The sequence below is a fragment of the Vipera berus genome, assembly GCF_964194415.1.
Source record: "Vipera berus genome assembly, chromosome: 3".
Lineage (NCBI taxonomy): Eukaryota > Metazoa > Chordata > Lepidosauria > Squamata > Viperidae > Vipera > Vipera berus.
The window spans coordinates 166,881,429-166,907,891 of NC_138204.1; the positions used below are offsets into that span (position 1 = coordinate 166,881,429).

The window sequence follows — 26,463 nt, forward strand, 5'->3', positions numbered from 1 at the left end:
ACTCTCCTGCCGAGAGCGTCAACTATTACCTTTCCTCTTCCCTCTCCTGCTGCTTCAGCCTAGCTGTGTGTGCAGTGAGCAAAGACATGGGATATGTGCTAAACCGTGAACTCCTTCCTCCTCCTCCCTTCGCCCCCCCCCCCCCCCCCAACCTTGCGGTGCATTTTGGAGGTAACTGGCAGGGAAGCATTTCAGGGCTGGCTGTGTTGTTCTGTGCGTGTAGCTGTCCAAGGTGCTACCACTCTTGGATGTCACGGCAAAACTCGTCCTTATAATTTGCTTGTTTGCTTGGCCCGCCCGCTCACTTCCTGCTTCTTACACACGATTTTGTGGTGTCTTATTACATTGTTCTCTTGGCAGGAAGGAACCATGGTGTTTGCTCCAGGTAAAGTATTCAACCTTTTTTTTTCTCTCTCTCCCTCTCAGATTGTTGTAGATGGGCCATATTTATATTCTCCATAAAAATCGAAATGCTCACTGTAATCCTGTTCTACCAAAATGCAGGCTTTTGGTTTTCGGGAAAGAAACACTGCTAACTACATCTAGAACTGAATTTGCTAAGATTCGGATGGAATACAGAGCAATACTTGGACTGATGGAGTGTAGAATGAGGAAAAGGTTGAAAATGGGAAATACTATTTTATAGCAATTAATCTGCTCGCTCTCTCTTGCTCTCTCCCCACCTCCCACTCCCTCTCCCTTTCCCTTTTGCTCTCCTTGTATTTTGCTTGACAGACTGAGCAACAGAGTATCTCTTACCATCATTTTCACTTAATGTGTTTGAAGTTATAAGGTCATATTTCTGCAGAAAAGGGTCATACTGTCTAGACATAAGCCCCTTTTCTGTCTGAACATTCTCTAAATCATATTAGAACAGGATAAACCTTTATCTACAACAACATCCTTAAGCAAATATTTTAGGCTGCAATCCTATACCTGCTCACTTTTAAATGGAAACACAATCTATGTGGTCCTTTCTTTCTATACTTAGTCTTTGATTCATTATAGGAGGAGAGCTGTTAGTCTATGCTGCAAAAAACAATAATCAAGAACCTAGTAGCACCTTTTTCAATTAATAAATGTTATTAAAAGAGATTAGCTTTTCTGAGCTGCAGCTTATACCGTTTAATAAAATACATTAGTTGGAAAAGGTGTTACCAGACTCCTTCTGAGTCCTTGAACTGCTAATTCTGAAGTGAGCTCATTAGCCTCAGGAGTAGTAACAATAAGGTAAACTGCAAATAGGATAAAAACAAGGTTATTAAAAATTAGCTCCTACTCATTTTTACCAAGCCACCAGTCTGTCTTAAATCAGCATACTTCAAATAAGTTTGCATAGGATGATAAACCTGCAACACCATTCTCTATTTGGCTTGCTAGAAATATCCTTCTGAGTTTAGTGGAGCTGTTGTCTAGATAAGTTACCATAAGATTGCAACCTTAGTTTCACTCTCTTGGATTGTCGGGTTTCTTGCTATATTATTAACATGTATGGCACTATGAAGTATTTGATGAACAGCACTATATAAATAATTATAAATAATATTATTTGGAATTGGCTCAGGTTCATAGAAGATGGATATGGTTCCTTTAATTCAGGGGTGTCAAACTGCCGGCCTGCAAGCTGGTTGCATCATATGAATGCCGCACTCAACCCAGCTCCGGCAATGCAAAAAAGTCACTATGTTGCGACACGTCACGTGATGCGGTGAGTTTGACATCCATGGTCTGGAACCTTGGCAACTTTACAAATTGTGGACTTCAGCTATACTGGCTGAGGAATTCTGGAAGCTGAATTCCACAAGTCTTAAAGTTGTCAAGTTTGCAGACCCCTGCTCTAATTCCTCAAACACTGGAGGAAAAAAAATTATGCCTTCCAACTTTAATAGCTCTTTGACAGCAGATATGAAGTTTGGATCCAAACACTGCTTTGGAATATCTGTTGGAAGTGCAGTTTTAAATACATTTTGAGTAGCTGAGATGATGGTGGTGGTAAAAACTGTCAAATACACTGCTCAAAAAAATAAAGGGAACATTTAAACAACACAATGTACTGTATTTAATAGTAGGGTGTCTTATTTTCTGTTCCCTTTATTTTTTTGAGCAGTATATAATATTTACTTAAGAGTTTACAAAAGAGCTCTTGGGAATTATGTCCCTTAACTTGCTAGGGTTTACTTTATCAATGAGATATCTTTCTCATGCCTGCTGTTTGTGGTCTTTTATCTAGAAATGCAAAGGATAAAAAGTGGATTAAGTAATATCTCCTGTTACAAATGCTAACTATTTTAATGTCAAGAGACAGAAGTTAGTATTTCAGTGACACATGATATGGGATTCTGTTGGAAATGTAGTGCTCTGATTGAAAAATGTAAGAGTTAAAATACTGCTAATTCATCATGAAAGCACTACATGATGATGCATTATGATTTACTCCCTGAAATGCTATGGCAGCACTTATAGGCCCATTCTAATACTGTTTAGTGATCTTGTTCATTCCTTAGCACAGACATGTCAAACACAAGGCACAGGGGGCGGATCCGGCCAGCGAAGTGGTTTCATGTGGCCCGCGAAGCCATCCTGGAAACAGTGAGGGAACAGCCCCCACTGCCTTGGCCCTGGGTCTCTGGGCCAGAGACCCTCAGATCTGTCCCACTCCTCCCCAGGCCCCCATAGGCACCCTTGATGCGAACGATGTAGAGCTGGCCACACCCACCCAGTAGGCCATATGCACTCTAGCCACGCCCACCCAGTAGGTCACGCCCACCCAGGCCATACCCACCCAGCCCCCTGAGGGCAACCACAATGCTGATGCGGCCCTCAATGAAATTGAGTTTGACACCCCTGCCTTAGCACCTTGTCTCTCTATTAGGAGTTAGGGAAATTAGTTATACAAAACTATTGCCATTGTCCACTTACGTGTTCTCTGTATGTCAATTCTCGCTAGAAAACCAAGCCCTTGGAGAATGAATTCTCAACCAACATTTTCAATGATAAATAAAAACATAAAGTCAAACAATTAGGGAAGATTCAATTGTGGTTTAGGTGATAACCATTGTATTTTCAGAATAATAAGGATGTGATTACAGAGGTCAAGTTGGAGAGCCGTAACGGAATATTATAAAAGTCAATAGAAGAGTTGAATTCCAACCAAACCTGATCCAGTTTTTAAAAATGAAAAATGATTAAAAATTCCAAAGTGGCATATAATAGACCCGATTGTTATGGAAAAGTTTATTAGAGGAATTGTTTATTTTCTGTAGTAATCCAGAGCCATTCCATTTTTTTATTACTTTCTATCTAGCAGAGCAGATGGTTCGCATCATTGTTCACAACTGGCTTTTTAGGGCAAACACATGAGATTAGAAAACTGCAGCAAGAGATTATAACCAGTATAAAGGGAACAAACAATGACCCCTTGATAATAAATGTGCCTTTTCCAACTGCCTTAGTAAGCAGGGTTTTCACATTCATACTCTCAGCTATTGTAAAATATTTGCTTAACGTAATCATTCTTGTTCAGGTTGCCTTTGCAGAAGGATCTTTAAGCATGCATTCTTTTATTCCAACATCATTTCAGAATTACTTAATGAATAGAGATGACTCTCCCTGAAATTAGAGATCAGCTATGAATGTTAGCCAACATCATAAATCTTAGTATGGGCATCACACAGATAGACAAGAACTATTTAAACAATGTTCAACATTGTAAAACTGAACAATATGAACAAAATTACATCACATTTTTCTATCACAGTATTATCTGTCTTTATAATATCAGCTGTGAGCTGAATTACAGGTACTATTTTCCATTTGGTACTTAGTGACAAAATCAAATACACACATGTTTGTACAAAAAGCAGGAGGGGCCACCAATTATGATTTAGCAAGCATGTCAGTTTAAGTTTACACAAAAAATGGAATGATCTTGTATGTATTCACTTCATTATCATGAATAGACAAATCATATTTTTTCATTAATTTTCTAAAATAATGTCAATATTTTGTCAATAATGTCAATAATGTCAAAATAATATAAAGTGGAAAAACTACAAAGATAAAAATGCATACATTTGACCTTTTTTTAAAAAAAAGAAAAGAAAAATCACTTTGTATGTTTTTTGTTGGCAGACAAACCAAGCATAAATTTGGCCAGGAAAAAAAAATTACGAGCTCTAATGGGAATTCATAACAGACGGATCAAGACATACAAATGTTTAGAGCAATTCAGCCCTTTAGTTCATAAGCATCTGTGCAGGAGCAAGGAAAAGCATGTGATGAAACGTGTCATGACATCATAACACAAGCCTCTTAGTATACACACTTGGGTCTGACTTCAGAACATAAGAACAAACAGCCTGGTGTTGTTTCATGATGTTGCAATCATTTGTTTTTCATCACCCTGATTTGCAGTAGTCACCTATGTGTGAATTATTATAAGCATCTATTCATCTCATTGTGCAAGTTTATTTTTAGTCAAAGAATAACAATAGCAAAGAATAGAACCTATAGAAGCAATGCAATTCAATAGTACTCTACATATCTAAAATCCTTTGCAGGTCATAAACAATCACTATTGCTAATAAAATAATCCCATTTTTAGAAATTTAGATGAATCATCACAGCCCTTTCTGCACACTTAGTTGTAATTGTACTAAAATGCAATATAGCTTTCTTTGCAGGCCCTTTGCACACAATTATAATATACAATAAATACATTTCCACAATTTTCCTTTTTTAAGCATTTAGAAATGGAGAATCAAAATAGAAAAATATACAATAAATCTGCTAAAAACATTTTGCTTTACTTCTCAAGGGTCTATATTAATCTGTTACTTTAGAAATATATATATATATACCTCTCCCCCTTCAAAATCAGATTTTCCCAATGTGGCTTATATTTAAAATATAAGAACTCTTTAAAATAGAGAACTCTTTGAAAGAAAAATGTCTGCATTAATGTCCAGTCCTAAATATATGTTCATTGAGTGCTCAAAGGCTATCACTGTTCCCATCTTGCCCCCAACAATCTGGATCTTAATTTTACCAACCTCTAAAGTATGGAAGCTGAATCAACCTTGACCTGATCAGGATCGAACTCCGGGCAGTCGGCAGAGTTAGCCTGCAATACCACATTCCAACCACTGCACCACTATGGCTTCTTTCTGTCTTGGTCCTCTCTGTATAAAGTAAAGGAGAAGAAATGGAGACCCGCTTCCAGTTCAAGGAGACTAGAATGAAAAAGTGGGCAGCTCAAACCTGAAAACAGACTTCTCCTGAAAGACAAGAGAAGATGAAGGGCATCTGTTTTAAAGTTGGATTGATGTAGACTGGTGGGCTGAGTGGTAAGACATGCTCTGAGCCACCAAACAACACAAAAGAGTATTAAAAATGGAATAAATATGGCACAAATCAAAGATACTTTTTCATGTGTTCTTATACTATTGCATTTGAGAAATTCATTTTAGATTTATAAATGCCTATAAGAAAAGATGTGTAATATTTTCCTTTGGTGTCTCATTAAGCCAAAATGCTTCTACAACCGTGTGTGACTTTTCTCTAGGATTATAGCCTTCCTAGGTTTTTCTGAAAAGATTGAAAAAAAGGAAACCAAAACTCTTTAGGAACTCAGGCAAGTCTGTATAGTTAGAAATGCCTAGAGCATTATTGTCTCAGGACAGCCAATTTAAAGACAGCCAAGAGCATTTTTGATTAGCTTTGGATCAACAAAGGCCGATCATGTTCCTGAAACAGCAGAATGCTATTAGTGTGGAAAGCAAACAAAATTGATCCATGTTTGATTTGCTGTGTCCTGAGAAGACCACAAATGTGGGAATATTGATAAAGTCAGTATTTTGTTTTATGTATATGTATATGTATATTTGCGAATACCCTGTTATTCATAAGAAGATACAGACTGAATTAAGCTTTTTTGTTTATGTTTCCAGAAAGAATGTTTCATTATGTTGAAGTCAAATTAGCAAAATGTTTTTTTTCCATTAATATGTGTTGATCACCCTTCTGTCTTTCAAAGGAAAGCAAGAAGATTTTTTTTATTATCTTTATCTGGAACCAAGGGGAGAAAAAAAATTACACATTTTGGTAAAGTTTATTATTTTTGTGCACATACAATACAGCCTTACAGCCTATGTGTTAAGAGTATAGGGGTCCATATTTAATATATCTTTTCTTGCGGTAGGCCAGGACTTGTACTGCAAGAGCCACATCACAGGCCTTCACAGTCTACTCTAAAGCAACGTTTCTCAACCTCGAAAACTAAGATGTGTAGACTTCAAATCTCAGAACTCCCAAGCCAGCAAAGATATTTTTTTATTATTTCCTGCTCTTATTATTTTTACAAATAACTCAAGACTGTGGACGTATCCAATACCCTTTGCTCCTCCTATTTTACCCACAACAATCTTATGAGGTGAGTTGGGCTGAGAGAGAGGGACTGGCCCAAGGTGGCTTTCATGGCTAAGGAGGGATTATGTTCTCTTGCTTTCTAGTCTGGTGCTTTAACCAGTAGACTAAACTGATTGAGAAACACCATGGTACTCTAATAAAAGCTCTATAGCCTGACAGTGATGATGGACTAAGAAAATTCAGTACTATCGATAACCAAGACATGCAATTGCATTTCCAGATAAAAGATCACAAGCAGCAGGAATGAGAAGGAAAGCATTATTCTTGGGGAATGCTAGACAGCTGGACCAATAATCAATGACTATGTCTGTGAGTTTCCAGCCAATGAAGACTTTAGAGTGGTATTCAGTGGCACTGATAATTTCAAGTAATAGATATTGATGTGTTTATATATAATTTCCAGTTAAAAGTAATATTTTTTCTTACAGGGGATAAATCTGGAACCAGACAGGAAGAAACAAAACTGCAGAATGCCAGTAAATTGATTGTGCATATAGCCATTCAGCAGGCACTCCAGCAATTTTCCCAGGAGATCCACCCAAAGGAAAAAGGCACAGACAACAATGTGAGCCTTCAGTTTGAAAGAGGACAATTAACTAAGAAGCACAAGAAGAAGTAAAAAGCTACCATTGTTGCTTTTGGATCATCCAATTGGCAGCCCTTCCAGCTTCTTAGAATCAGGTTGTGTTGTCAGCACCACAGACAAGCAACGAAAAGTATAATCAGCCACTAGTGATAGAAATAAGCAGTTGCAGTAGTCCTTCCTGAGAAATAGGGTTTTAAGAGCACTAAATAACATAGTTAACACTGATGCCATGTCTCTAACATTCATTACTCAACAACGCAATGGCAGCTGTAGTAGTGTCAAAAACAAAACCATCCTAAATGAAAGTCCTGTGTTCAGGATGTCCTTAAACTGTATCTCTGTCTATGTCATCAGTATATACTCAACTGGAAGACATCTGTTTGGTTCCAGTTTCTCAAGAATCTATTATATCGACACATTGAAGAATATGTTTGAAGTTGTGTCCCTGAAGCGCAGAACTATGCATAGGCTTAAGAAAGGAAGGTAAGATACAGAAGAGTTGCAATAAAATGGGACAAATCTATGAAAGACCCTTATATAAATGAAGTAGGCTTAAATATAGTTCAGGTCACAGTTTTAGCCTTTTTCTTGGTTATTTGTTTAAATTCTACATGGCTAATCTGTATTTAAAAATGTCAATGAGCATTGAACAGAATCTACAGTAGAGAAAGTTCCGTATTACTAAATTATCTTATGTATGTCTCTAGAAATAAGCTTTTTTTAATTCAATGTGATTTATTCCCAGGTAAGTGTCCAACGAATACTCAGGCTCTTGCCTTATTATCAATTATATGTGAAAGTTTTATCTCTTATTATTCTCCATTTGCATTATCTTTCATTTGTTTAATACTATTAATTGCAATCAACTTGTCTTAAATCAGTCTTCTTCCATGATCTCTGGAGAATACCAAAGAGAAACAGGTGCATGGATGGACTTTTCAGTTGTATTCCTTGTGTTGTTGTTGTTGTTGTTAGTTGTGAAGTCGTGTCCGACCCATCGCGACCCTATGGACAATGTTCCTCCAGGCCTTCCTGTCCTCTACCATCTTCTGGAGTCCATCTAGGCTCACGCCTACCGCTTCAGTGACTCCATCCATCCACCTCATTCTCTGTCGTCCCCTTCTTCTATTGCCCTCAATCTTTCCCAGCATTAGGCTCTTCTTCAGTGAGTCCTTCCTTCTCATTAGGTGGCCAAAGTATTTGAGTTTTAGCTTCAGGATCTGGCCTTCTAAAGAGCAGTCAGGGTTGATCTCCTCTAGGACTGACCGGTTTGATCGCCTTGCAGTCCAAGGAACTCGCAGGAGTCTTCTCCAGCACCATAGTTCAAAGGCTTCAATTCTTTGGCGCTCAGCCTTTCTTATGGTCCAGCTTTCACTGCCATACATTGCAACTGGGAAGACCATAGCCTTGACTATACGCACTTTTGTTGACAGGGTGATGTCTCTGCTTTTTAGTGTGCTGTCTAGATTTGCCATGGCTTTCCTCCCCAGGAGCAAGCGTCTTTTAATTTCTTGGCTACAGTCCCCATCTGCAGTGATCTTGGAGCCCAGGAAAATAAAATCTGTCACTACCTCCATTTCTTCCCCATCTATTTGCCAGGAATTGAGAGGGCCAGATGCCATGATCTTGGTTTTCTTAATGTTTAGTTTCAACCCAAGTTTTGCACTCTCCTTCTTCACCCGCAACAAGAGGCTCTTTAGTTCTTCTTCACTTTCTGCCATTAGAGTGGTATCATCTGCATATCTTAGGTTGTTGATGTTTCTTCCGGCAATCTTAATTCCAACTTTTGATTCATCTAGCCCTGCCTTTCTCATGATGTGCTCTGCATATAAGTTAAATAGGCAAGGTGACAGTATACAGCCTTGCCGGACTCCTTTCCCAATTTTGAACCAATCAGTGGTTCCGTGTCCAGTTCTCACTGTTGCTTCTTGGCCCGCATATAGATTTCTCAAGAGACAAATAAGATGGTCTGGTATGCCCATCTCTTTAAGGACTTGCCACAGTTTGTTATGATCCACACAATCAAAGGCTTTAGCATAGTCAATGAAGCAGAAGTAGATGTTTTTCTGGAACTCTCTAGCTTTCTCCATGATCCAGCGTATGTTAGCAATTTGATCTCTAGTTCCTCTGCCTCTTCGAAATCCTGCCTGTACTTCTGGTAGTTCTCAATCCACATACTGCTGGAGTCTAGCTTGTAGGATTTTAAGCATAACTTTACTAGCATGAGAAATGAGTGCAATGGTGCGATAGTTTGAACATTCTTTGGCACTGCCTTTCTTTGGAATTGGAATGTAAACTGATCTTTTCCAATCCTGTGGCCACTGTTGAGTTTTCCAAATTTGCTGGCAAATTGAGTGTAGCACTTTTACTGTACCGTCTTTTAAGATTTTGAATAGCTCAGCTGGAATACTGTCACCTCCACTAGCTTTGTTGTTGCTCAGCTTTTCTAAGGCCCACTTCACTTCACATTCTAGGATGTCTGGCTCGAGGTCAGTGACCACCTCATTGTGATTATCAGGGACGTTAAGCTCATTCTTGTATAGTTCTTCTGTGTAATTTTGCCACCTCTTCTTAATCTCTTCTGCCTCTGTTAGGTCCCTGCCATTTTGGTCCTTTATCATGCCCATTTTTGCATGAAACGCTCCTTTCATCTCTCCAATTTTCTTGAAAAGATCTCTGGTCCTCCCTATTCTATTGTTTTCTTGTGTACAATAAAATAAAGAAAGGGAAAGAATTTTTTTCCTACTGGTCTTTATATACTTTTTACATACTGGCCTTTTAATCTACAAAAGTTGTCCAGGTTTTTGCACTTGTCCTTGAAAGTGGTTTTTGTTGAAAATGTGGTCTTAGCAGTTCTAGCTTGCATGGAATAGCATGAACTCATTGGGCATGTTTTGGGTAAAACTGGGTGTTGGTTGCCTTTGCAGCATGTTAGCTAGACTGGCCATACTGTCTCTTATCAGAGAATGCTGCATATGTCTATACCTTCTTCCTGAAAGCAATTGTCATATTAATAGTCCTGAAAATTTCATAATGAAGATATCAAAATATCATATATATATATATTTGGTAAGTATTAGAGTAAAGTATTCTCATTACTTCCTGGTTACAAGAAGGAATACAGGGGAAGGGAAAGCAAGAGAGATTAAGAATAACAATGATGCAATCCATAAAGCTCACAAATAACTTCTTTTCAATGAATATGCGGAGAAATGCAGACATTGCCTCAGCTGGCTAAATAGCCCATTCTGGACAGGATTAAAGGCTCACATCACTAACTCCTTGCCGACCTTCCACAGTTCCAGTTCAGAATATCAGAGTGGGCTTTTCGATAGGCATTTAACTATTTCACTTGACCTTATCTGTTTATTTGCATGACTGTTTACTGTTAACATCCCTGATCTGAAAGGTCATGAAGATTTTTTACTGCTATAATATTCTTCACTCTTGGCAAGCATGCAAGACCAGCACCATTTTTCAAAAGTCAGCCCTCCTCCCATTGCTATTTTGCCTGCTCTGATCATTCTGTTTCTCAGTTTAGATAAGGAAATGTCTCTGACATGATGACCCCAAAGAGCACAGATTGTTTAGTAAATACTAGACTACAATCTTATTTGGAATTAGTTCTCTAGTCATGAGAAATTCTCAGCCCATTCAGTGGGGCTTTGTTTCTAATAATTGGTGTAGAATTGTTGTCTATTAAGCAAAGTATGATTTGAAAATACTTAGAAATATCCATACCAAGTTCCAACAGTTTGATTAAGGAAAACAGTTCATTTATTCATGGCTTGTTATGTATATGTACGTGCATACCTGCATGTATGCCTTATGTCTGTGCTGTCTTTAGGTGAGACAGAGGGAGGGAAGATAAACAGACAGAACAACTGTGCCCCCCAGTGTTGAATTTGATATTGATGTTTTTATGGCTAGTATATGGAATAATTTAAACCCCAACACTTTGAATGTTAAGTTTTTCCTAATTAGAAAAATACAGGTGAGAATTACAGAAGCACTTTTTATCTTTTTCTTTTATGTTAAAGGTACCATTTCAAAAATAGTTATTTGTACTGAAGTCTATAGACTTATGCATGTGAGGTGTGTTTATTTTTGTGCATACAATAATCACACTGCAGTTATCACATACAAAAACAAAGCTCCATGAAAAAGACTTTTCTTTGACTATTTGTCTGTTAGTCCCAAAAGAAAGACTTCTGGTCTCAGTTGTGCATTAGTTTTTAAAATCCTCTAAATCGGTGTATATATTTAAATTCAACATTTTCTAGCTTTTTTACATACTGTATCAGCCAAGCATGACAAAATGTACCTTATTGTTGCGCATGTTTCCAACTGTATTTGAAAAGCCTTTATGCATTCTAGACAATTTCTTTAATAACATGTAATACTCGTCTTCTCTTTAAGGTTATAACATAATGTAAATTTCAATCTTTTCCTCGACATATATTCCTGTTGTTCCATCAGTATATTATAATCAACATTTTTAGCTGATTTTCAATTTTTTATGTTTCAAATTTCAACAGAGGTTTATATATTTTAGCAATTACATGTTCATTGTTTGTACATAACTGCGTTTCACATTCAGTCTTACAACATTCAATTCACAAAGAAGTGGCAAGAGAAAATAGACATTTTGGATGAGATAAAAAGAATTTTAAAAATTTCAAGAGAAATATTTCTCAACAAATTAAGCTTTTACAATGACAATATTAAGTATAAATAAAAGAAATGGAAAAAAAGAAAAAGAACAAACTTTTTGAATCTGCAAAATTCAGGGAAATAGTTGGCATATAAATTATGAAAAAATGATATTAAAATCACAAGCGAGCAAGAGTGACTGTATTAATGGATAGTGTGACCATGCACATTTCACCAATATTATTCTAACCTATATAAAGCAAGTGATTGGATACCTAAAGAACAAAACTTACAGAGGATTACAGAGATACAGAAACAGATTATCAATGGTCTATAAATAATAAGGGAAGTTTTTGAAGCAATAAAAAGATTTAGTCAGAAAAAGTCCCTGGATCAGGTGGATTAAAGGTTCTTATTCTAAATATTTTGAGAATGAATTTTTACAACCTTTACAAAATATGATACGCTCTATCTGGGAGTTTGAGGGTACTACACAGTATCTTAGCTGTTCCTAGCACTGTACTCTTTTAGACAGAAAATTCATTTCTGAGATATGTTCCAACTTAGGAAACACAGCACTAAGTGCTCCTACCATCACTGGGACAACTTTGGTCTTTACTTTCCATAAACTCTCTAGTTCCTCTTTCAGGCCCTGGTACTTTCCCAGCTTCTCATAATCCTTTTTCCTGACACTGCTGTTGCTTGGCACCACTACATCTATCACCAATGCTGCTCTTTGTCTAATATCATGATGTCTGGTTTATTGGACAATATCTGCCTCTCCTGTCAGGATCTGGAAGTCCCACAGGATCTTAGCCTGTTATTCTTCTCAATCTTCTGTGGAGTCTCCCATCTGTATTTGCGAGGATCTAGCCCATGCACTGTGCAGATGTTTCTGTACACAATGCTGCTACTTAATTGTGCTGCTCAGTATATATTGTTCCTACCTGCCTCTTACACACTCTCACTATGAGTTGGACTATCTCTAAGGCCTCTCTACATAGTGAACACCTTGGGTTCTGTCTATTGTAATAAACTCTTGGCCCTATGGATCTGGTGTTTAGTGCCTGTTCTTTTGCTGCTATAATCAGTGCCTCAGTGCTATCATTTAGTCCAGCCCAAGGACGTCCAATGTATTGGCTTGCCTGGTCTGGACTGATTGAAGAGAAATTTTCTTGGGCCACCTATAAAATATATAATATAGTTAATATATATATAGTAAATCACTTAATAATGTTAAAAGTTTATGAACTTGTGGGGCCACATTGCTAGAGCCACATGCGGTCCAAAGGCAATAGGTTGGATACATCTGGTCTAGCCCCAGAGTCTGCCACCTCAGCTATCTGTCAATGGTACGTCCCATGGAGAATCATGTCTTGCAATGGCATTTCTTTTGTTTGATCTTCTTTCCATGTTTGCTGCTGCCTTGGCAACCTTTCAGCAGCTCACCTTTGGAGGCCATCTTACTGATATACTCTGGGTTTCTTCCAGGACAGTGGCTTTGACCTCACTAGACATTGTCCACCCTCTTTCCAGGTGGTCTACGGTCTCTGGATGTTGGACCTGGGTTGGAAATCTCCAAACATTGTGAAGAGCTTCCAGGTCTTCAGATTGGCAACTTCCATGTCCTTCTTTGGTCAACTCACTATACCATCAAGATGTCTAATAACTGGCAGGACATACATGTTGATGGCATAATGTATTCTTCCCACTGAGTTGGTTCTTCAGGACCTGTTTTATACTTTCGATGTTGCTTTCTTCCTTGCCTCCTCTTCAGGGTTTCCTTATGACTGTGAGCTACCAAGATATTGTAGCTTATCTTATGTCTGTCATGTGGCCCACTAGTAGTTCCATACCATCAGTCTAAACTATCTTCCCTCTCTACCATCCAGCCACATTTCTCCTGTCTGAATTATATCCCAATATCGTCACTGTAGATCCACTTCAGAAAGATCAGCAAGTTGTCTCATGCACTCTTACCATATAACTTGAGGTCATCCAAGTAGAGGAGGTGTCTGATGGTGGTTCCATTCTTGTGCTTTTATTGATATACAGTCTGACTTATGACTATCTGACTAAGAGGGTTCAAGCCTATGTAGAACACTAGTGGGAACAGTGCTTTACCTTGGTATATGCTGCACCTCATGACCACTTGTGTGAGCTGCCTTGAGTTGACTTCCAGTGTTGTCTTCCACAATTTGTTCAACCAATCCCTACATATTTGCTCATCCAGTTGCTTAAAAGGGCTTCATGTCATCATACTAAAATCATTATGCTAACCTATTTAAGGTTTTCCCCCCCAAAAAATGTATTTATTCATCCTGGCTGCTCTTCTAAAGACTGTTAAAATGGGATCTAAAACATATTCTCAGGATGAGGCTTCTACAGGCTTGGAGTGTCACAATAGAAGGCTCATTTCATATGCTGGATAATAAGCCTCAGGAAATGAGGGCATCTTCAAAAGAGATGTTCTCGCAGATCATAAATGCTGAACAGGTTTATAACAGGATGATGTTCTCTCAGGTTGTAAGCTGTTTAGGTTTTAAAATTTAATGCTAACCCCTTAAACTGTGTCTGCCAAACAACTGGCAACTAGTGCAAATTTTGTAGAATAGACATCATATGATTTTATGCTTCATGATAGCTATCAATCTAGGTGCTGCATTGTATACCAAAAATAAATTCACTGCAGCATTTTTCAATAATCAAGATGGGATGTAACTAAGGTATGGTAATCAAATTATCCATAATTAAGGTAAGATAATTCTGCTAATTCTGATCAGTTCAGGAAGCTAATTCAGTTATAGCTGAATACAAACAGGAACTCCTATTCAGAAGAATTGTTCTTTCTTGGGTACTATAACTCCATGTCAAACAAATTGAACATCAACTTACTTTACCATTGGCCAACAACACTTCTGTTCGATGTGGTTTTAATTTCAATATTAATAATTAAATAATATTTTCAAATGTACTTAAACAATTCCGATCGCTTCCTTGGAATTAGGTGGCTGTTATAATCATACAAATGTAATGCTACTCCAAATCTTCAAAAGATCCATAGCTTTCTGCAGTTGTTAAATAGTATAAGAGGCAAGTCGCATTGTTTTGGGACATCATTAAATCAATATGCTGAACAGTGCTTCACTATCACTATCATTCAAAATTCTTCTTTTTAAATATAGAACAAAACAAAGCCATCCAAAGCTCATGTTCCCTTTTGAGTCCATAAGGCTGCCATGGTCAGTGATATTTCAAATTCTTGTCTTTCGGTCATCAGTAGAGAATTTCAGCCAGCCCAAAGTTAAATCTTTTTTCAAAAAGGAAAAAAAATGGTTGGTGCATATGTTTTGAGAATTAAGAGATGGATGATGTAAATCTCCCTCCTCGCATTTCATACAGTATATTCATAGTAGCAATTCATTCACCATACAGTGCATTCCTTTGATCAAAAGCAAAATGAAAAAGGACGATATATACTGCATAGCCAAATGGTGGAATGACTTTTTACATTAGACCACTGCTGACCACAAAACATTCCAGACTTCCAAGCCACCACAACCACCTAGCTGATGCACGCTTCAGAAAATTTCAGACTGCTTCCTTGGTCTTTCAAGGTTTAGGACTGATATAAACAATTTCCATCAACAAGACTTTCACTTTATTTACATTAGATGTATATATGATATAAAAGGTGCTGTCATCTTTTACTGCAACTCAGCTGCCCATATATAATGTAATGTATTAGAGGGATTCCTGGCTATCCATCCCTGGCCACCATCTCCTGCATAACCACCAACTATTGTCGTAAATTAGGATTAGGATTTATTAAATTTATATGCCGCCCTTCTCCCTAAGGACTCAGGGTGGCTCACAACAATAAAAATTAAGAGACATAAAATACAAAAATTAAAAAAGAATTAAACAATGAATATAAGAAATACAGGACAATTTAACACAATAAAAACCAAATTAAAAACCATGGTCAGTCCAGGCCCGCTTGTTGGAACAATCATGTCTTCAGGTCACGGCAGAAGGATCGAAGGTCAGGGGCCGTCTGCAGCTCCGGAGGCAGTTCATTCCAGAGGGTCGGTGCGCCCACAGACAAGGCTCTCCCCCTGGGGGTCGCCAGCCGGCATTGCCTGGCCGACGGAACCCTGAGGAGGCCGACTCTGTGGGAGTGAACTGGGCGATGGGAGGTTGACATTGGCAGCAGGTGGTCTCACAAGTACCCTGGGCCTAAGCCATGTAGGGCTTTAAAGGTAATTACCAGCACCTTGAATCTATGGCAGTTAGGCATTTGAACATTGTCATCATCCCCAACATTTTTTACAGAATGCTAGAATTAATGCTATTGCTGGTAATTTTTACAGTGTCATACATTTCTTCATCAAAACTGCTTCCCTTCAAACAAAAGGGGAAACACACACACACACACACACACACACACACACACACACACACAATGGCCCAGCCCACTTTGCAAGTCAGCAGTAGTTTGTTTATTTGGTGGAGTTGGAGTATTTCAGACATTCCTGTCCCTTTATACACCACCCTTCTTATGATCTAGGCCAGGGGTAGGCAACCTCGGCTCTTTTATGACTCATGGACCTCAACTCCCAGAAGTTGAAGCATAGCTGACTCAGGAATTCTGGGAGTTGAAGTCCATGAGTCATAAAAGAGCCGAGGTTGCCTACCCCGATCTAGGCAGTAACTGTAATATATATTTTTTTCAGTGGGGAAATTGATAGCTTGGCATGTATGTTTCTTTCTGCCACTACCCCTGCTCTGGTGCTCTGCTGTTTCTGTGCTGAAGGTCTGTGCTGAGGTTTTTTTTGAAACTGCAATGAGTGTCATTTTTTTGTGTGGATCCAGACACTTGGTATCCCAAATCTTTTAGTTGTGAGCCAACGGATGAAAATTATATCAGGGTGTTTTGAGGTTCTAGTCAAAGTAGTATTGCTCTCTTGATATTCCTATGGGGAGAACGTTTTTTTTCAAAAAAAAAAACGCTTCATTTGATTTTTAGGTCCTGGAAGAAACGAAGTGCCATAATGGAAATCAGCACTTGTGTTTGGTAGGAAGTGAGGTAAAGGTAAAGGTTTTCCATGTTGAGTTGTGTTTGACTTTAGGGTGTGGTGGTCATCTCTGTTTCTTAGCCAATAGAGACAGCGTTGTCTAAAAATACTTCTGGCAAGGAATACTGTTATCTTCCCACCAAAGTGGTATCTATTTATGCTCATTTGCATGGTTTCAAACTGCTAGGTGGACAGCAACTGTAACAAGGCTCACTCTCTTACGTGGTGGTGCTCAAGGCTGACAGTTTTCCAGCTGACAAGCTCAGCATCTTTAATTGCTGGGCCAACACGCCCCTTGTATGGTAAAGAAGGGGGCACTAAACAAATTCTGTGAAGACTTTCTTTTTGTTCTGTTTTTTTTTCTTTTAATGACCCTGTAGTCCCTTGTATGGGGATGGAGTTGGGGTGACTGTACAAAGCTCAAGCATTTATTGGCCAGATGCCCTTCCTGATGCCCTCATGAGTTCACAGCAGACAATAACTCATTGCACTCAGAGAGAGAAATATCTGCCTAAAATCAAACTCACAGCCTCCTAATTGTGAGGTGAGACTCAACCTCTAGGCCACTACACTGCCACTGCACAGCTCAGAGACTTCTTCGATCCAATATCGATCTCCTTCAGACACAGAGGCAGAGGCAGTAATCCATGTATTGTTAAACTGCCTCTCATATCACTTACGGTGTCTGGCATTTATAAACCCAATTATCAGACCTTTGGATCTTTCTGATCCAAAAATTATAATCTTAACTGTAAAAACTATAAGAATTAACCTGGGCAACCACTACAAAGATTGCTATGTTTCTTTTAGTAGCCATGGTGTGCAGATGTCAACTGATATCTTTTCATTATTAATGGATTTTTAAAGGATTATTTCCTGTATTTTTCCCTGTATTTTGATTTTTTTATTTGTATTTGGTGTTTTATTTTTCTATTTGTGCTTTATTGGTTCAGGACCATAAATAAGTACATCAGACTGAAATAAATCAAATCAGTTGATAGCAACATCTATCTGCAAGTCTTTCTTGAAGCCATTATAATGGAGTCTTCCCCACCATGCCTGCTACCTCTGGGTAATAGTAAAAAAATGTAAAAAACACAACTATCCCTCTTGACAATAAGCTAAAAGGCTTGGGGTGCCATTTCCTGTTTGATTAGTGGAAAGGGAGAGTTCTCTTTCCACTGGTCCTGATCATTTACTAATTTCAGTAAGTTGTATTTCCTGTAGCTTCTGTAGAAATCCAACAGATGGTGCTCCTGTACTACACAATCTTTATTTTATCTACTAACCCAATAAAATCTGGAAAACACCCAGCCATACAGATAAGATATACATAGCTATATATATGTTTAAGAATTTGTCAAGGCTTTTTGAATGCACCTTGCTAATTAACTCTTCCTTTCCTGCTTTGGCCTGACTCAAGGCTTATCCACAGGATATAGTCAACTTATGACAGCTCATTATTTGTGTAAATTATTCAAATTGCTAATAAAGAATTTGGGAGGCTGAGATGATCATTTTGAACTTATTATGTTCTCATCAGTCAGTCATACCCTTTATGTGAGATTCGAACCTGGGCTGATTATATATTAGGCAGTTGTTTTAACTTCCTGAGCCACAGGTTCTTTCTCTCTTTTATTAGCTAGAAGGCAAGGGAAATATGTGTTAAGAATTTGTCAAGGCTTTTTGAATGCACCTTGCTAATTAACTCTTTCTTTCCTGCTTTGGCACATATTGGCACAGATAAATGATAAATCTGAAGTGATTAGTTGTCAGTTACATTTTCCTAACTCATGAAAACCTATTTTATATTTCAAAACAAACCAATATACTGCAATAGTTCTCCACTGTTCAGTCAAAACTGAAGAAGCTTCTTGGATGAGAAATGAAACATTTTCAAGGCTAAAAATCCAAGAAAATCCAGTTGCCTTTTGGAAAAGTAGCTTTGGGACAACCATGACTTGGATGATTGAGGCTCTCCATACACAAGACCATAGTCAAATAAAAGAAACCTGAATCCAGGGAAAAACTGGACTAGTTAGTCTACTTTGAAGGACTGACAATATGTTTTGCAAAGCTGAGATTGGTATCATCCATTCAGTGAAGGAGGATCTTGCTGATAAACAGATGAAAGGGGGGGGGTTGCAGAAATAAATTTGAAGAAACTGGTAATGTGTATTACCAGTTCTTTCCTTCCATAACTATGTATACAGTTTGAGTTTGAACTATATATGAAGTGCAGACTGAGACAATAATGATGACAACAGTGAGGTATGTTGTCCAGGAATATGCCGAGCATTGTGTCATGCATCAGCCAAATGACTTATCTTCAGAGTATAGAGAAGTATGAAACAGCTGAAGAGAAGTAGTGGTATGATCCAAGCTACCTACACAAGGAAGTTATCACCTTAGTCTCAGCTGTACTAGAGCTGAAGATAAAATCTGGACCTTCCTTGAATTCCTTAAAATACTGGTATTTGAATACAGAAGATCAGCTTCATAATCCCTGCTATCAACAAAATATTAAATGTAAACATACTGTACATCTAAATGCTTTCTTTCACCCAAGAACCAACTGTAACAAAGAATTATAAAAAAAATTCCAAGTAAGATACTGAACATTTCTGGAAAGAACATTACAATCTCTTCCAGATTCTGTGTGCTATGTTTGGTTCTTAGAATTTCAGAACATACTTTTGTTTAAATTGATATGTTTTGAGTCTGGAATGGATAGAAGAGAAGACGATGATAGAAAGAGAAAAGGGCAGGTAAGAGCCAGAGGAACTACTACACAAAGAACAGGCAGCCAACCAACTGCAGCTGCAACTGCAACAACTGTTCTGCAAGAATATCTTGAGCATCTCTATCATGTCAGGTAAAGGTTCTCTATCAGATTCATCCTCACCTTTGATCAAATCACAGATGTTCAAGAGACTGAACAATGTACAGTTTCAACAGTGTTGTACACTGTACAGTACTTGACCTATAGTATTCAGTAAAAATTATATAAACCGTGATCCCTTACCTATTGCAACTTCTTCCCAACTATCTCAGAGAGATGATAAATTATATGATGCCACTGCACTGACATTAACAGAGCTATTTTTAAAATGTTTCATACTGAGTAAGAACTGAGTTAGAAAGAGGAGTAACTCTTATTTTTTTTCATCACCTCCTCCTCCTTTTTGAGGCATGAAGGATATAATCCCAATTATTGTGCATATTGGATTTATCTTTGGAGTCTGTGGGCAGTTCTCATTTCAGTATACCTACTCTGTTTCAACCAGGAAATCGCCTTTCTACATTTTTTAATATAGATGGCTTTATTGGTATATATTCCATCTTCTTTTTCCAGGTTCTTCTAATACACCGTCTTTCACCTCCTTTTAAAATCATTTTCTCTCAGCACTTCCTATTGTCAGAATTCAGTGATAAGCGGGAGGGCTAATTTTAAAGGGCTAATTTTTTTGGCATTAACTTTGTTCTTAAGATGATGTGTTCCACAACTCCTGTAACCCCTAGTATATCTTTTTGGGGGCACAGATAGTATCTTTATAGTTGTACTTAGACAAACTTGAGAACAGAGTTAATAAACAGGGATAGCAATTTTGTTTTTGGTATCGTAATGGAGATTTAGTGAATCAAAAAAGACTTCCCTAAAAGAAATCTTAAGATTTCCCCAACTAGTAAGCACTTGAACTGCAAATATTTCTAGAATTCTAAGCAAAAAATTATAATTCAGTTCACTTTTTTTTCTACTCCTTGGTACCAGAATTCAGCAGTCATGTTCCCATTGTGCAGCTTCCTAAGAGAGAGGTAAAGAAGATTAGACAGGAAGCAAAAAGAAGAAAGAAAGAAAAAAGACTTAGTCAACCAGGACTTGTTCCAACTTTGTTACTTGAGATATCAAAACTCCAAGAAGCACTGGGCAGCTAAGTCCAGCCTCATTTTTAATTTTCAGCATGCCCTATAGGAAATTAAAAAATATGGCCAGATCCCACTGACTGATGCCACTGTTCATAGGCATGGTCTCTGCCAGTGCATTAGTGCTCTGCAGTTGCCTCGGGATAACAAGTATAAGGAATTCTTATGCTTCAAAAGCTTCCAGTTGTACTTAGCACAATTCATGCTTCAGCATAATCACCTGTGTATGAGTAAACAGGAAAGGGATGTAAATTGGGGTATAGACTTGTAATTTGCAGTTGTTGCCTTTATTATTCACTGGGGGAAAAACCCCAGGAAACTCCAATGTAAACATCAAATAAACAATAACTAAACTGGATTATTTTTCTTCCCAGTAATGTGACCATATCTTGAAAGTAATTAACTGTCAACCTGATTATTTTACATAGGGATTCTTGCAAATGCTCCACTTAATGCCTGTCACAGGAATGTTATTATTTTCCTATGTTTTATTATTTTTAGGATTTTTTTTCAGGTATGTGTATCTCATGTTAAACCTTCAAAGAAGTTCTTTGATTTCACTGAGCTTCATTGATTCACCAATTCACAAACTGAAGCAAGGGCATACTTTGAATCAGAGAAACCTACCAGAGGGTTTTGAAATGCACTGTAGCCTTTTGAAGTGATTTTTGTTGTTACTGTGGCCTTTCTATTGTTTTCAGGATTGTTCCAGATAATATTCAGTATTGAATATTTCCATAATGCTGTGGAAGCGAGCTGAGTGGTGTGATGAGCTCCCTGATGCAGCTGCCCGAGATGTTTTACTATCTCATTAAACTTTTTCTATCAAGTCTTTTGAGGTACCAGACCAAAATTATTTTAGGTTGCATTCATTTTCTCCACTCTCAATTCCTCCATTTATTTTTTTTGTTCTTTCTTATGCTAATGTTTTATTCCTTTGTTGTCTTGTCAGCACAACTGGCAATTCATGTCAGCCATCAATACAGGCTTAAGGCTGACCAATCTGGTGCTCATCCTTGTGTCAAATTAGTACGTGCTTGGGTATTTATTTTTTTCATTCTGCAGAATTGGAATAGATGTAAGTATTCTAAATAAATAAGGCTAACATTGCCAGGCACTGATCCAAACATTCACAGTTTTTAAAATGGGGTTAACCTCTTCCTCTGACACCTGCCTGCCTTTAAAATTCTATCTCACTGGGTTAGCCTATATCATCCTGCCTCTGCTAACACAGAATAATGTCAGAAATCAGCAATCCTGACATATGAACATTTAGAAGAAGGGCTCCTTTCAAGGATTAAAACAAGCATGTCACCCAGCTACAAATCCCAGTGATCAGTGAAAACAAAATCTACTACCCGATAAAAGCAAGTAAGTGGTCATTGTTTAGTGTCCTGCCAAGCCTGCTACTCCAGTTCATGTTCTGGCAGAAGTGGAGTAATCTAAGCCAATTTTTGTAACATACAGGAAAACCAATTAAATCATCACTGAGAAGCTATCCAGCTTCTTAAAAGTGAGAAAGCCACAATCTCCATAGTTAGACTCTTCCACTGTTGTCAGCAGGAAGATTTTTTAATATATATATTTGGTAGCTGTAAATTCCTTCAGTTCCATCAGCCTACCTTCACAGTCTTCACGCATCAGTATTGTCTATATAGTTCCTTTCTTCTGATTCCTCAAATGGAAAAGAGCTCATGTATCAGTTTTTGAAAGATTCTATAGTTACATTAATGTAGAAGCCATTTTGAACTGGTTTGGCACAATCTGGCTCAGTATTATTAGATCTCTAGGCTGTGTGCTTTGTTTTCCTCATTGATACTATCACTATCTTAAAAAGGGTATGGAAAAATCTTTCAGAAATGTGTTTGTTGATTATGGGAACTTTATTTTGAATGCTTTGTTGGCTAGGCTGCAACTGGATATTTTTAAATTTTGAGTAGCCTGCTGAATAGTTGTGCTCTGCATTCTTAAAACATGTGATGGGGTGGTGGGATTCAGAGAAAAGGAAGACTTGAAGAGATTTTGGTGTTTTGTTGTGTGTTTTTTTTTTACTGGAGAGCCTAAGGTAGGGGTGGGGAACCTTGGCTCTTTTATGACTGGCTGGCTCAGGAATTCTGGGAGTTGAAGTCCACAAGTCATAAAAGAGCCAAGGTTCCCCACCCCTGGCCTAAGGGAAGCAGATAGCTTAATTAATAGTTAAGCTAAGGAATTCAGATCTAAAAATCCCTCTAGGATCCTAATTGACTTTTTGCAATTTGAGTACATTTATTTAATTATTTATTTATTTATTGTATGCCATCCATCTTAAACAATTCTGAGCAGCTTCCAAGAGTGTTAAAATCAGTAAGTATAAAACATAATCATAAAGCAATAAAACAGTAAAATGGTCATACAAAAGCAGAAAACCTGTACCATGATTAACCAGGGAAGATGCACCAGAGCAAGTTCCAATTACCCTAATTTTATTCATTCTATTCCATTCTACCCTACCCCAGTCCCTTGGTAAAAAGCCAAATATTATATGACAGTCCAGTCATATAATTTATTATGATGCTTTATGTATTAAACCAATTTTTGTTATGTAGTTCATAAATCAAATCTTTATTGTTGTCCAAAACCACTATACATACAAAAATAAGACTAAATTAAGATTGTGATAATGAACTGTTTGGGCCAAATTTAGTCTATCAGGATCCGCCATGTTCAATATGCTGTGCAGAATTTTGTAATGCTGTATGTAATGGCAGGGTTGTCATCTGAAAAAAACATTTAGAGAGAAAATCTTCCTCCCTAATTCTCTTCAAAGACAGCATTCTCTATTTCCTGCTGGGATTATCTAAATATAACTAATATTGAAATGTCTGTCAGGTATCCAATTCATAATTCACATAGAAAATTCATTCTTGTCTAGACACAATATATGTACCCGAACATTTCTTCTGCTAAAAAAACATGGGCATAAGTTATTTAGGAAAGAAAGTGGTACAATGGATAATGAGTACTGGGCTACTCTGCCTTCTACCCCCATGAATTAAATAAAATTAAAGGTTGTAGTGGGAACTCAATTATTTCTGAAATATTTCCAAACTAGATATTCAACAAACAATGTTCAGGTTTTGAGGTTCAGAAAGAGCATGATTCAGTTAAGATAAATGTTGCTTATTGGTATATACTCTATACTGTAAAATTATATTGGAAACCTGTGAATATCTCCAGGATGGGACTTTTTCACCATGCCTTTCCTTTTGCAATCCATTATACCTGCCAAAAAGTCACTCCAAAGGTTTAAAGGGCTTCCAGACCTGTGCTCGGTCTGGCATGGCCTACCCCAAAGACAGATTGGCAGAAATCATCAATCCATCTTTTTCACCAAGTAGAAATGTCCTTTCTGCCCAAACCATAAATAATACAAATTTGTCAGATTCACAGACCACATTCAGCATATAATGTAATTTATTTGGTTTTCATTAAACATGATTACTAGAATTTGTAAATCCTGGTTTAAGGCTTTTAATTTATAAGTATCCAGTCTAGTTTTGTTTATTCAACCATAAATTAGAACAATGCATTTTATTGGTTTTATGGAACATTAAACTACCCACTTCTGTTCTGGTTTGCCAACGCTGCTGTTATGGACCTCTGGAGGATGCCTCTCATTCTCCATGGCCATTTTTGCATCACTGGGGGGTCCTAAAAGGGCCGAAGAGTCGCCCTGAAGGGGCGACCAGCAAAAAGTGGCTTTTGCAGAAATGTGGGGGAGCTGCAACTCTCCCATTAGTGCCTGCATTTCCTTCGAATTGGTGGATGAAAGACCAGCCATAGCAACACAGCCGGTCACTTAGGCTGCAGACAGCCAAAACCACACTTACTACCAAGCAACATTAAAGCAGCGTGGAAGAGACTGGGTAAGATCAACCTCTCTTACACTCCAATCTTCTTCTTTCCACCTAAATAAGCTGCTAAGTACCTTTCCCCCTGCGAAGAGGGAGGGGGGATCTCAACCCTCCCTTCAGAATCAGCGGCGATTGAACCTCCAGGGGTGATTTAAAAAGAAACGTTGAAAAATTGGACCTCAACTAGAACTTTATTCCCTTAAAAAAAACTTGTGCACTAAAAGCTTTTGACTATTTATTCCTTACTTCCTATCCTTATTTGAAAATTTGGCTCTGTTTTTCTAAAACAAAAGAAACAATTGAAAACAGATTAACAGGCAGTTTCCCTAAAAGAAAAGAAAAGAATTTTCCAAGTACTTGGGGGACATCCTGTGGCTAAACCTGAAATTGCAAGCTGACACTCAAAAAAAAAAGTATGTGTGTGAGAGAGAGAGACTTGGCTGACACTTTAGAAAACAAGATAAGACTAACCTTGAACACCAGATGTGAGACTCCACCATGGAAGAAATACAAAAACAAATGTATGCTATGATGAAAATAACCTGCCAAACTTATCATTTCTTTTCCGCAGCTGGTGATGAAATAAGAGCTTTTGGAAAAAAATTAGAAAGCGTCTTGGATAAGCAAACACAAATTGTGACTATAACTAACAATTTATTGGGACAGAATATAACAGAAGAAATTGAACAATCAAATACTCTGACAGAAGATTTAACTATTCAACAAGCACAGACAAGAGAAAATTTGGAGAAAAACCTGACAAAATGGATCGAGCAAAAATTTTGTTACATAAAGCAGAAGGAATTCAAAGATCAAAATGAGAAACAGATGGAAGAAAAAATAGACAGTCCAGGACAACTACGCCAAGAGGAGAAAATAATGAGAAGATTTGGTATCTTTATTAGACTGCTCAACCCTTCAAAACTAAAGACTGGAGGGTCATTTCAATATAATACTACAATACAAGAACTCTTTGATGACCCTGAAGCAAAGAAACGGAAGATAATATGGCAAAGGAAAAAAGCCAGAATAAGATTGTAGAACAATGGACATATTTAAGAGGCCTGAAACAGAAAATATCTAAATAGACAGGATTGTACTTAGATTATGAGAGACTGTTTTGATGTGCAGATAAAAATATTGGCTAATTAAAAAACTTAGATGTGCAAATATCAACAGTTAAATTGAAATATTGAACTGTTTAAATGAAATTGATTAAGATGTATTGATGTTAGGAGTGATATAATGTAACTAATATACTTGGATGCAGTTATAAAAATAAAATTATAAGTCTAAGCACGAGAGAGCAGACATAAAGGAGAAGAGAAAAGATGTGTTAAATGTTGAAAGGGGAAAAATTTTGGTTATTGAATTTAACAGTATGTGGAAATTATAATGAAAACAAGATTATTATATTATATTATTAACCTGTTGATATGGAAATGAGATAGATAGGATGTGTATCTAGATTATTAGGAATTGGAAAGAATTGTGATAAAGGGAAGTGGGGTCACCTAGAAATATGAAAATGAGAAACTTGAAACTTAATATTAATGCAAATTAAAGCTGGGAAAATTTATAAGGTGATTTATGTCTTAAAGATGAAATGTTAAAATAAATAAAATATATGAAAGTATTGACAAATGCAAGGAAACCATTAAATAATTGATAGATAAAATAAGAAGTATGTTAATTTAATACAATACGTATTAAAGGAAAAAAGAAGAAATATTGGCTACAATAAATTGGAGATTTGTAATAACATGTACCTGTATGAAATGGAACTATTGTAACCCAGACACCATGTTGCTTTTGAAAGATATAAGTGTACTATTGGAAAATCAATAAAAAATTATAAAAATAAATAAATAAAAAATAAAATATCCACTTCTCCTTTCTCAAA

General features: G+C 37.3%; 1 long non-coding RNA gene across 2 annotated transcripts; it reads left to right on the plus strand.

Moving 5' to 3' along the window:
- Positions 1-1,029: 1,029 nt before the first annotated feature.
- On the plus strand, positions 1,030-26,463 carry LOC308664999. Of its 2 annotated transcripts, XR_014025796.1 has the most exons (6): positions 1,030-1,708; positions 6,200-6,430; positions 6,647-6,735; positions 6,855-7,495; positions 21,369-21,506; positions 25,132-26,463. It is a non-coding gene; the product is annotated as an uncharacterized lncRNA (long non-coding RNA). The 2 variants fall into 2 exon arrangements; XR_014025797.1 differs by lacking the exon at positions 1,030-1,708 and having other exon boundaries at positions 4,823-6,430.